Below are 9187 nucleotides of genomic sequence, written 5' to 3' on the forward strand. Positions count from 1 at the left end.
TTTGGCTCCGGGAAGTAGCAGCCTTGGATCCCATGCATAGCCTTCCACTAATAACATACAGAAATGCAGGATAAAATATTACAGGTATTTAAATATCTATGACTTTCACAGTAGAAAATGGCACGATAGATCCCCAAAAACTTAAACATAAAAATTACCGTCTGATCCAGGAACTCCACTTCTAGAATATATCTGTGCCCAGAAGAATTGAAAACGAGGACTTGAACTGCTATTTGCACATCCGTGTGCATAGAAGTATTATCCACGATAGCCCAAAGGTAACAAAAGTCCAAGGGTCCATCTGTGGATGAACGGAAAGGCAAACCATGGTTTATACATACAATGGAATATTATTCAACCTTAGAAAGGAGATTCTGACACCTGCTCCAGCATGGATGGAGCTTGAGGATTGTATGCTAAGTGAAATAACTGAGGCTCAAAAGGACTGTATAAGGACTTCCCTGGTGGTCCAGTGTTAGAGATTTCACCTTCCAATGCAAGGGTTGTGAGTTCGATCCTTGGCCAGGGAATGAAGATCCCACATGCCTTGGGGTCAAACCACCCCCTAAACATAAAACAGAAGCAATATTGTAACAAATTCAATAAAGATTTTTTAAATGATCCAGGTTAAAAAAAAAAAAAAAGGACTATGTGATTCCCCTATGTGAGGTATCTTGAAGAAGGAAATGGCACCCCACTCCAGTATTCTTGCCTGGAGAATCCCATGGACAGAGGAGCCTGGCGGGCTACAGTCCATGGGATCGCATGAGATAGCAGATGACTGAAGCAACTTAGCATGTGAGGTACCTCAGTTCCGTTCAGTTCAGTTCAGTCGCTCAGTTGTGTCCCACTCTTTGCGACCCCATGAATCGCAGCACGCAAGGCCTCCCTGTCCATCACCATCTCCCGGAGTTCACTCAGACTCACGTCCATCGAGTCAGTGATGCCATCCAGCCATCTCATCCTCTGTCGTCCCCTTCTCCTCCTGCCCCCAATCCCTCCTAGCATCAAAGTCTTTTCCAATGAGTCAACTCTTCCCATGAGGTGGCCAAAGTACTGGAGCTTCAGCTTTAGCATCATTCCTTCCAAAGAAATCCCAGGGTTGAACTCCTTCAGAATGGACTGGTTGGATCTCCTTGCAGTCCAAGGGACTCTCAAGAGTCTTCTCCAACACCACAGTTCAAAAGCATCAATTCTTCGGCACTCAGCCTTCTTCACAGTCCAACTCTCACATCCATACATGACTACTGGGAAAACCGTAGCCTTGACTAGAAGAACCTTAGTCGGCAAAGTAATGTCTCTGCTTTTGAATATGCTATCTAGGTTGGTCATAACTTTTCTTCCAAGAAGTAAGCGTCTTTTAATTTCATGGCTGCAATTACCATCTGCAGTGATTTGGGAGCCCAAAAAAAATAAAGTCTGACACTATTTCCACTGTTTCTCCATCTATTTCCCATGGAGTGATGTAGAGTCATCAAATTCACAGAGACAGGAAACAGGATGGTGGTTAATGTGTGGGGAGGGGCGTGACGGGGCAGTTAGTGTTAGGCAGCTGTGGGGTCCGAGTTTGGGAAGAGGAAAAAAGTTCTGGTGGTATAAAGTAGTAATGGTTGCACAGCAGCGTGAAAGTACTAAGTGCCAATGACCTGTACACTTGAAGTGGTTTAAGTCGTAAATTATATGTTATGGAAAATTATCATAATAATAAAAAAAATCTATGACTGTGCTCAAGAACAAGAAGGGAAAGCATACAGGTCAGATGATGGGAGAGGGGTGCAGGCCCCAGAGGTAGGGGTATGACCCCACCCCTAGCCACGGTGGTGCGGGTGGGTGTGTAGGGACTTATCTAGCTAGTTAGGAATTCGACCCTTGATAGATTGCCAACTCAGTGAAAACTGGGACTTAAACCCTGCCCAATGGTCCAGAGGCACAATATGGAAGTTGTCTCAGCCATGACTCTCACTGGAAAATCAGGAAACTGAATCAATAAATAATTCTCCCATGAAAACCCCGCATCTCAGGCCAGTGTGTTTAGCGTTTGCTGTGCCCTGCATTCATGGTGTGGGAAATCCCTGAGCTGAAAGGCGATGTGAAATTGCTCTTGGGCTGGGCTGGCTCTGGGGTGTTCACAAGAAGCAAACAGCACACTGCTCAGGTTGCCAGGAGTCCCAAAGGAAAATAAAGTCCCTCTTGTGATCCTAAATTACAAAATGCACAGGGAAATGATTCATTGTGAATGAAAGTCAACAGAGAAAGGAAACATGAAAACTAGAGTCCAAACATGTAAGTGAAAAATAATCTGAAGGAGAACACAGCGTGACAGGAAGAAAGAAAGGTTTTAAACAGTACAGAAATAATAAAGTGGAAGGAGAATTGATGAACTGGAAGCCAAATCTAGGTGAACTGCCCAGAACACAGATGGGACTATATTAGAAGACAGGAAATTTAAAAGACAAGTTAGAAGACATGGAACAGAGATTGAAAAAAGTCAACATCCGTTCAATCCTGGAACAACACAGACTTGAACTGAGCAGTTGGCTTATATATGGATTTTTTCCCATAAATATATACTACAGTTACTACACAGTCTAAAACTCCTTGAATCCTTGGATGCAGAACCAGGGATCTCGAGTAAAGTCAGACATGAATTTTCAACAGCTTGGAGGGTCAGCACCCACAACCCCCACTTGTGTAAGGGTCAACTGTATCTCTAATAAGAACTCCAAAAAGAGGGAACAAAGACAATGGAATAGAAATAGTGTTCATAATGACAATAGTTGATAGTTTTCCAGACTTGATAAAAATAAATAAAGTCTTCAAATTAAAGAAGCAGGGGAAGGCTAAGCATAATAGATAGAAATACATTCATAGGTAGGCTCTTCACAGTGAAGTGAGGAAGCCAGAATACCCAGGAAGAAAAGATAAATTATCAATAACAGAGCAACTTAAAGGGCAACAGAATTTCTTACAGTAATATCGGAGGCTGGAAGATTCAGAGCAACAGTGTCAAAGAACTGACAGAAAATAATTGCAATGTAGAATTCTGTTACCAGAAGAGTAAAGATGATGGGGGGAACATTAGCTATATGCTTTTTATGAAATATACTGAAAAGGTGAGTGATAAAGGTCTGAAAGCTATAGCAGACAACTATTAACTGAAAAAAAGCCACTGTGTTGACTTAAGCAACAGATAAAAGAATAATTAAGGCAAAATATGTCATTAAAGATAAAAGGACACTGCATATTAATAAAAGAGAGACTTTATCAGAATGCTGTATTAATCACATATGCACCTGAGAATTTAGCTTCAAAATATATAAAGTGAAAATTTATGGGAAAAAAAGGAAATTACAAACCAGTATAGTGTAAGATGTTAATATTCCTTTCCCAGAACTGACAAAATAACAGACAAGAAGTTAGTAACGATAGAGACTTTGCACAAACACAATTAACAAGCTGATTAAAGAGACGCATGTGGAACCCTGATAATTAAAGAATGTTTTCAAGCATACAAAGAATATTTTAAATAAATTGACCATATGGTATGCTACCAATGAAGTCCGAACAAATGTGTAAGAATTGATATCCTACAGGTTACATCACTGCTACGCTTCAGTCGTGTCCTAATCTTTGCAACCCCATGGACCATAGTTCCCCAGGCTCCTCTGTCCATGAGATTCTCCAGGCAAGAATACTGGAGTGGGCTGCCACTTCCTTCTCCAGGGGATCTTTCCAACCCAGGGATCGAAGTTGTGTCTCTTACTTCTCTGGCATTGACAGGTAAGTTCTTTACCACTAATGTCACAATAACATTAAAAGTCAACAGCAACAATAAAAATGATTTAATATGATTGGAAATTTTTTTAAATGTATCTTTAGGCAACCAATGAGTAGAGAAGAAAAAATGGAATTTTAGAAACAAACCATAATACAAACGTTAAATACCAAATCTGGAAAACAAGAAGCGTTGTGTGGCTAAATATTTTCCAGGAGGCTCCCAGGGTTGGTGTGTGCTAGTGTATATGTGTGTGTGTGGAGGCGGTGCTGGCGGGGGTGGGGGGGTGGGCGGCGATGGTGAGGCCAGGGGCGTATACATGTAGCATTTGCCCATCCGTAGTATGAGTGTCCCACCAGGTCTATTTCAGATTGTCAACATCAAGTGTGGCATTGGGAAGAAATACACAAAATGAACAACCCAAAATGAGCTGACTACTGTTAGTTCCAGGACACCATTGTAAGCAACTGAAATGTGCTTACACATTTAAATGCACAGATGTAACAAAGAAGAAGGATTGGAAAAGATTAAACTGTTCTTAGAAAAAGAACAGGGCAGCAGAGTAAACCCAAAGGAATTAGAAGGAAGGAAATAATAAAGATAAGAGCAGAAATTAATAACATTACAAACAAAGACACAGTCAAAAGGAGTAACAAGAGGGAAAAAATGGCTTTTTTGGAAGACAAATTAAATAGGCAAACATCTGGCTAACAGGATCAAAAGAAAAGAAATTAAAGCAAAAATAAACAACAGTCTGATTTGAGAGAACATAATACAGTCGCGGTAGAAAAATAAAAGATAAATGTTACGAACAATGCCAATAAACCTGAAAATACAGATTGAAAGGACAATTTTCTGGAAAAACACGCGATGAAACTGACTCAAGGGGAGATGCAAAATGTGAGCGTGTGTGTTGCTATCACAGAAACTGAATCAGCCACATGCCTCCTGCTGCTTCTCTCTCTTAAAATGCATGCAGACAAGGTCACCGAGCCTGGTTGGTTTTACAGGTAACTTCTGCCTTCAAGAGAGGAATAATTTTACTGTTATCATAATATCATAAAATTGCTTCAGAAAAACAGGAAAAAAATCCATTTGGCTCATTTTATGGGGCTATTAAGCCTTGAGACAAAACTGAAAATTCAGTCTCCTTTCATGCATGTACAAAGAGACAAATGTAAGACATCACATATTATTTTTAAAATCTGCGAAGTAATTTCTTAACTTCCTGCTAATTAAGATTTATCCAAGAATGTAAAGATGCCTTAGAAGGTAGGTTAGTATTATTATTACATTAATAGATGAAAGGATAAAGATCATTTCAAAAGACACAGAAAAGATATTTAATACAATCCAACAATCATTCTTGATTAAACAAAGATACCTGCTCCAGGTAAATAAATAAATCTTCTCAAGGAAACTAGGAATAGGTGTGAACGCTCTCAATTTGATAAAGTATGTCTTCAAAAGCCCACTGCAAATATTGACATTAACCGTGTTTTTTCCAAGAGTCATGTATAGATGTAAGAGTTAGACCATAAAAAAGATTGAGAACTGAATTGATGCTTTTGTATTGTGGTATTAGAGAAGATTCTTGAGATTCCCTTGGACTACAAGAAGATCAAACCCATCAGTCCAAAAAGAAATCAACCCTGAATATTCATTGGAAAGATTGATGCTGAAGCTGAAGCTCCAACACCTTGGCCACCTGATGCAAAGAGCCAACTAACTGGAAAAGATCCTGATGCTGGGAAAGATTGAAGGCAAAAGGAGAAGGGGCCAGCAGAAGATATGATGGTTGTATGGCATCACTGACTCAGTGGACATGAATTTGAGCAAACTCTGGGAGACAGTGGAGGAGAGACAAGCCTGGCATGCTGGAGTCCATGGGGTTGCAAAGAGTCAGGCACAACTGAGTGACTGAACACAACAACAAAAGTGTTGAAAACAACATGATACCCCCTTATCCCACTTTAAATGTCAGGCTATAGGTCCTAGCTAACATGATGAGAAAATAAAAGAAAAGCTAAAAACGGAAACATTTATAGCAGCCTTATTCCTAATGGCCCCAAATTCAAAACAACCCAATTCTATCGACAAGGAGATGGGATAACAAGTTGCGGGTGATCCAAACGATGGAAGATTATTCAGTCGTACAAGGATGGATCCCTGATGCAGGCAACGACATAAATGAAACTGAAGGCAACATTGTGCTGTGCAAAAGCAGGCAGTCCCCAAAGAAAATATCCTATGTGATTCCTTCAATACAATATTTAGAAACTGGGAAAACTGATAGTCACAAAAAAGCAGACTGTTGGTTCACGAAGGTTGGGAGGAGGTAATTGACTGCAATGGAACTTCTAGGAGTGATGAAAACGCTCTGTATCTTGACTGGGGTGTTTACTGGACAAGTGTGTATAGTTGTTGGTGATAATTGAACCAAATAGGTAGGACCAGTGCATTTTATCAGTTGATCAGTTCAGTTCAGTCGCTCAGTTGCGCTTGACTCTCTGCGACCCTGTGGACTGCAGCATGCCAAGCTTCCCTCTCCATCACCAACTCCCAGAGCTTACTCAAACTCATGTCCATCGAGTTGGTGATGCCATCCAGCCATCTCATCCTCTGTTATCCCCTTCTCCTCCCGCCTTCAATCTTTCCTAGCATCAGGGTCTTTTCCAATGAGGCAGTTCTTTATATCAGGTGGCCAAAGTATTGAAGTTTCAGTTTCAGCATCAGTCCTTCCAATGAATACTCAGGACTGATTTCCTTTAGGATTGACTGGTTTGATCTCCTTGCAATCCAGAGGGACTCTCTAGAGTCTTCTCCAACAATACAATTTAGAAGCATCAATTATTTGTCAGCTTTCTTTATAGTCTAACTCTCACGTCCATACATGACTACTGGAAAAGCCATAGCTTTGACTAGACAGACCTTTGCAGGCAAAGTAATGTCTCTGCTTTTTAATATGCTGTCTAGGTTGGTCATAGCTTTTCTTCCAAGGAACAAGTGTCTTTTAATTGCATGGCTGCAGTCACCATTTGCAGTGATTTTGGTTGATCGGGTAATTAACTAATGATTAATTCATCAGTTGATAATTAATTTCAAATTTAAAAAACACAGTAGACACAAAAAGCTAAAGTCTGAGGAAAAGGTATAACCTAAATAGTACAAAGAATACACATGTACATAGAATATCCAGGAGAATCTGCAAATAAATATTAGTACTAATAGGAAAGTTCAGTAAGTTTGCTAGAAATCAATATACAAAAATCAATGGTTATTGTTAAAGGACATTATTAACCACGACAATAAAAGCTTTTAAGGTGCCCAGAAATAAACCTGACAAATGATGCGTCAGATTTTTATGGAGAAAGCAACAAAACCTTATGGAAAGGGGAAAGAATAAAAGGATTTACTATAATCATGGATGGGAGGGGTCAATGTTACAAAGCGCACAATTTTCCCCAAATTTACCTATGAATTCAATATGATTTCAATAAAAATCTCTGTTGAGTTTTGCAAAGAACTTGACAAGAATATGCTAAAGAATTGCAAAGAAAAAAGAGGAGGAGAAGGGAGAGGGGGGATCTTTTTGTATATTGGTGCTCATTAAAAAGCCCCAGTAATAGCTTGAACAATGTGCTATTGCCACAGAGAACAAGGGCCTTAGAGAAAAACATCACTTAGATATGGAAGTCTGAAATATGGCTGAGATAGCATTTCATGTTTCTAGGCAAAAGATGAGCGATTTCAATAAATTATGCTGGGATATCACCATACAGGAAAAGACAGGTCTAACTTTCACTTGAAATAGGGTAAAAATGACTATCTACTTCTTTGTTATATCCCGCAAATCATCTAAATGTTAAAGCAAAATTTAGAAAGAAAATATAGGAGGCTATCCTTATGACATCTCAATACTGTCATTTCTATCTAAGGTGCCAAAAGTATAAATCATATTGAGAAAAGAAAATACTGAGAATACGACTGTATCAAACTAAGAACTGCTGTGTATCAGGACAACAATGAAAAGAAAATCAAGAAGGAAAAGAAAGTCAATAGTCCCTATAAGGTGTATACAACCCATGTTTACTAGTTTGATATAACTGAAATATAATAGAATTCCAAACAGCCAAGCAAACAATACTAGCAAAGAAGCACAAATAAACAAATGGAAAGAGGTTTCAATCTCTCTGGTAAACAAAGCAAAATCTGCACTAGAATAATAAAATACCATCCCACACCTATAAACTGACAAAACTCAATAATCAATAACCGACAATCAGTCAATAATTCCAATACTAATAAGAACAGGTGGGACTACTGGGAATAGCTCATACAGTGTTGGCATGGCTACAAACTGATTCTACTACTTCGGGGCATTCCAGGGGTCAAAGAACCCACCTGCCAATGCAGGAGACTCAGGAGACGTGGATTCATTCCCTGGGTCGGGATGATGCCCTGAGGAAGGAAATGGTGACCCACTCCAGTGTTCTTGCCTGGAGAATCCCATTGACAGAGATGCTGGTGGGCTACAGTCCACGGGGTCGCAAAGAGTCGGACATGACGAGCATGCATACACGTTTCCCACATAGCAACACACGCACAAGGAAAAACGTGTGAGACTGTTCATTGCGACATGGTTCACAGTAGGAAAAATCTAGGGAAAAGCCGCAAATGTTATTAAATCATATACTATAAAAAAGTATACAAATAAACCTCATGTATATTTATCGTAGATGCACGTATATTCAGAAGATGTATATACTGATCCCCACAACATGGGGACTGCGGTAGTATATGGGCACCCAGATTGCCTGGGCCAGAATCCTGGCTCCTCTAGTCACTACCTGTGTGACCTGGGCCAGTGACGTAACCAATCTTTCCTGAGCCCCTCGGCTAGAAAATGGGGGATACAAATAGTATGGACGACCTCCCATGTCTGTGGAAGGCTTTAAAGGGGCTAATGTATGCAAAGTGCTCAGATAATGGCCAGCATATAGTAGATTTGCAGAGATCAAATTGCCAACATCCGCTGGATCATGGAAAAAGCAGGAGAGTTCCAGAAAAACATCTATTTCTGCTTTATTGACTATGCCAACAGACTGGTTCCAAATAGGAAGAGGAGTACGTCAAGGCTGTATATTGTCACCCTGCTTATTTAACTTATATGCAGAGTACATCATGAGAAACGCTGGACTGGAAGAAACACAAGTTGGAATCAAGATTGCCGGGAGAAATATCAATCACCTCAGATATGCAGATGACACCACCCTTACGGCAGAAAGTGAAGAGGAGCTAAAAAACCTCTTGATGAAAGTGAAAGAGGAAAGCGAAAAAGTTGGCTTAAAGCTCAACATTCGGAAAATGAAGATCATGGCATCTGGTCCCATCACTTCATGGGAAATAGAT

This window comes from Ovis aries, chromosome 11, assembly GCF_016772045.2.
Source record: "Ovis aries strain OAR_USU_Benz2616 breed Rambouillet chromosome 11, ARS-UI_Ramb_v3.0, whole genome shotgun sequence".
NCBI classification, from domain to species: Eukaryota; Metazoa; Chordata; class Mammalia; order Artiodactyla; family Bovidae; genus Ovis; species Ovis aries.